Raw genomic sequence first — 4090 nt, forward strand, 5'->3', positions numbered from 1 at the left:
ATGTGATTAAGGGTTGTATTCATTGCTTCCTATTGTTTTAATTGATCATAGAAATATAGGGAATTCACATTAGGTCGAGTTTTCTATTTCTTAACCTGAATAGATAACACTTTGGCTTGCCTATCATTTAAGTGAGAAGAATGTCAGTGGTAATTAAATTAAAGAATAATAGAGTGGATAGTAGAGAAGATTAGGATTCCTAATTGTTTTATAGTGAGTTTAATCTTTGTGTTCTTTTTATTATTTGATTTCTGCAATTTTCATTTATTTTTGTTTTCTAGTTTTTAAATTTCATAAATCCAATTAAGCAAAATAGAAACTAGGAATTAATTGTTTGGTACTTGATAATTTAGTCTTTGTGGGACGATACTCGGCCTTACCGAAATAAACTATAAATTGTGATTACGTATACTTGCGTAGCTATAAAATCCACAACATAAAGCAATAGGATCGACTTCAAAGACTCCTGCTACCTTCTTATTCTCACGCTCAGTGGGCCAATTATAGTTATTCATGGCCATCTTTTCCAATAATTCATATGCTTCATTAGCGCTTTTTCTCATAAATGCTCCTCCCGATGCTGCATCTATAATTGCCCTTGTATTTCCCCCCAAACCATTGTAAATATATGAACCAGCAGCAACTTCTCTATTCCATGATGTGGGAATTTCCTTTGCAACTCTTTAAGACGTTCCCATGCATCTTATAAAGACTCCCCATACAGCTGATGTAAGTTATTAATCTCTCCTCTTATTCAGGCTGACTTCCGAGGAGGAAAATATTTACCAAGGAATTTCTGAGCCAAATCTTCCCAAGTAACTATAGAGTTGGCTTGTAATGAATTCAACCAACTCTTAGCTCTGTCTCTTAATGAAAACGAGAATAATCTTAATCTTACCGCATCATTACTCACCCCATTCATTTTGAATGTCGCACACAGCTTTAAAAAATTTGTGATATGGAGATTAGGATCCTCATTTGGTAATCCATCAAATTGTACACAATTTTGTACCATCTGAATAATTAAGGGTTTTATCTCAAAATTATTTTCCTCAACAGTAGGAGGATGAATACTTAAATGGATTGGCTTCAGCTGCATTACCCATATTTGCATAGTTGTTGACAATGTAATTTGCATTCTCAGCCATGGTTAAGTCTAGCCTTTTCTTTTTCTTTCGGTTCTGTCTGCCCATTCTCTCAATTTCAAGATCTATTGGTATGAGTCCCTTTTGTCTACTTCCTCGCATATACAACCGATTCCTGAAACACAAAACAACCTTGATCCGAATAAGTGTAAAATATATAAAAAAAAAACCAAATTAGAACAAATAACAATTAATTTTGATATTGGAAATTAAATCCCCGACAACGGTGCCAAAAACATGTTTGGTAAAATATGATACGCAAGTGCACGCAATCGATTCAAGTAATATAAATAGTAAATAGAGTATCGTTCTCACAAAGACTATTAACCAATTACCAATCATTGTTGTTTAATTTCTATTTGGAAAAAAAAAATTAGATGAATAAATCTAATTATAAAATTTTAAATAAATGTGAACAAAATAACTAATCAAAAGATGAAAATAAATAATAAAAAGACCTAGGGTATTAACTTCATCAACTTTTCATTCTACTAATTTTATTAATCAGTTCTAAAATTCTTTCTTCCTATTCTAATAGCAGGTTAACATAAATTGATTCCTATTATTTTGTCAAGATATAAGATCTCATCCTATATGCATGTTTTCTACATCTTTGTGATAAACTTAAACATATAGCAGACATTCAGCATAGAAACCTAATTACTACACAAGCCATACATGTACGTTCGTCCAATATCCATCCTGTGTCTATATAACGATAGCATATTCAAGTCTTATCTATTGAATTTTGAATCAAAATAATAAACCTAGCAAATATTTATCAGGTATTTACTAGCATTAGTGTAACGCCCTGGTTACCCCAGAAAAGTTACGGTCAACAGTGAACCAGAAATTTAACTCGCTACCCGAGTTGTTTGGTTAAAAACGTGCTTCTAGGTATTATTAACAGGCTGAGGTAGAAAACCAATCAAAAGGAAAGGATATATTTTACTTAAAACATAAATTTGTTCATGGGCCCATAAAAAAAACAATTATAAGTTATTTACAACTGAAAATGGTCATTACTATTTAAATTTTACAATTCGCCGACCTAAGCGGAAAAAATAGGGTAAACCCCCTAGTTCCTCTAAGAACTTCTTGGCCGTGGTGGTCAAGTGGCTGCATATGTACACAACACCACCTAAGCTCTCCACTCAAGGTTGGGTGAGCTTCTCTTTCCCTTTACTCGCACCACATAGCACCTATGAGCCAAAGCCCAGCAAGAAAACACAACATAGCATGAATATAATATCAACAATGATCATAATAATCATTCAGGACTTTCGGTCCAAAACTGATGAGTGACAGTCACAAAAGTCACTAAGGTGGGTTCCGTTCCCTCTAGCCATGTGACGATAGGGTCACCGAGGCTTTACAAATAAGTTATCCTTTCACTAGCTTATCAAGATAGGTGCTCGATGAACAGGTCACCAATATAACCTATCGCTTGACCATAGAGTCATAACCATGGGATTCTGCTCCCTAGCCATGTGACAGGCTGTCACCTAGGCCTTAGGCCCTGGCTCTGAGTAACTAGCTTAGGGTCAAGCGCTTATAAGTTTCATCGACCTTAGGGTCGGTCTAGCTTCAATGCTCCCAGAGTCCTTCAACGTTGATATCGATTAGATCAATCTTTTATCAGCCCTGCGTTCAAGACGCTTATGCCGTTTCTAACTCTCAGGTTAGTAATACGCGACTAGTGTCGTCCTTGACTAATCAGTGCCATACACAAGTAAGCAAGCTCTGCTAAGCATTTAATATGCAATCAATGTCCACATTTACCAATCAACATGCCTCAACAACAATCATGCATGTCATATACACAGGGTGCAGTTTTCTTATCTTTGGTTTGAGTGAGAATTAATATAAGAATGACCTTTGAGAACGATCTGTCTTTTAGTCCCTTAGCGATTACCTAGTCATAACCAATTATGGGATTCCATCAACAAAATGAATAATAAAATATTCCCGGACTAAGACCTAACCTCCGGGACATCGAATCCCACTAAACCGGGTAGTAGGATCGATCCCGAGGCCAAAGGTTTGAATCCTTAATTCAAAAACAAACTTTTGGCCAAGATGGCCCTCAAGCGCCACAGCCCTTCCCCAAGCGTCGTTGCATTGCCTCCCAAGCGCTGTGACATTGGCTACCAGCAGCCAAAAACCCCTATTTTCTCCCATTAAAACCTCATTTTTTTCCCTCTTTCAATCCTTCCAAAAAGTTACCCAAACATCTCCAAATCCAAAACCAAGTATTACCACAACACAATCAACATACCAACAACAAAACCCAAGCAAATTTTCTCAAAAACCTCCATGAATTCCCAACTAACCACATCAAAATCTCTTGACTAAAAACCATAAGAAAAACAGAGCAATTCTTTAAATTCACGAATAAAATCTTACCTCAAACTGGTTTTGAGTCCTTTTCAATGATTGAATCAAGTTCCTAAGCTCAAACATTTAGTTTCCTAGCTTAATTCCTCAATTTGGCTTCAAAAATTCCAAAGAAGAAAAGTGAGAAAATGATGAACGTGAGGAAGAAAGCTTGGCTCTGTTTTTTTCTATTCTTTCTATAGCCAATAAATCATATATATCCATGCCAAATGACCTTAATGCCCCTAGGTCCTTTAAAAGCTTCTAAAGTCGCCCCAAGGGTAAAATCGTCATCTTCCACCTATTCCGTTAATCATAACTAACACTCCCCAATTCCCGCTATTCTCAATATTCTCAAATACCAATTATTCTTATCCCGTTACCCTTTAATTCTCGGTAACTCTCTAATCACTGAAATATCCCGAGACTCACCACGAGCCCCGAGCTTAAGCCTTGTATGACCAAACCGATAGTTTATACTCAAAGATCGTCTCATGCAGAATAGCTCAAACAAATCCACATTATAATGTGGCCTCAACAATATATCACAAGCATGCACCAAAATATAC

General features: G+C 36.0%; 1 non-coding gene across 1 annotated transcript; it reads left to right on the forward strand.

Annotated features, from left to right (window-relative positions):
• The first annotated feature begins 650 nt into the window (after nucleotides 1-650).
• On the forward strand, nucleotides 651-755 carry LOC133813233 (small nucleolar RNA R71). Its single transcript, XR_009884269.1, has one exon. It is a non-coding gene; the product is annotated as a small nucleolar RNA R71 (small nucleolar RNA).
• Nucleotides 756-4090: the final 3335 nt, after the last annotated feature.

The sequence above is a fragment of the Humulus lupulus genome, chromosome 1 (assembly GCF_963169125.1).
Source record: "Humulus lupulus chromosome 1, drHumLupu1.1, whole genome shotgun sequence".
NCBI classification, from domain to species: Eukaryota; Viridiplantae; Streptophyta; class Magnoliopsida; order Rosales; family Cannabaceae; genus Humulus; species Humulus lupulus.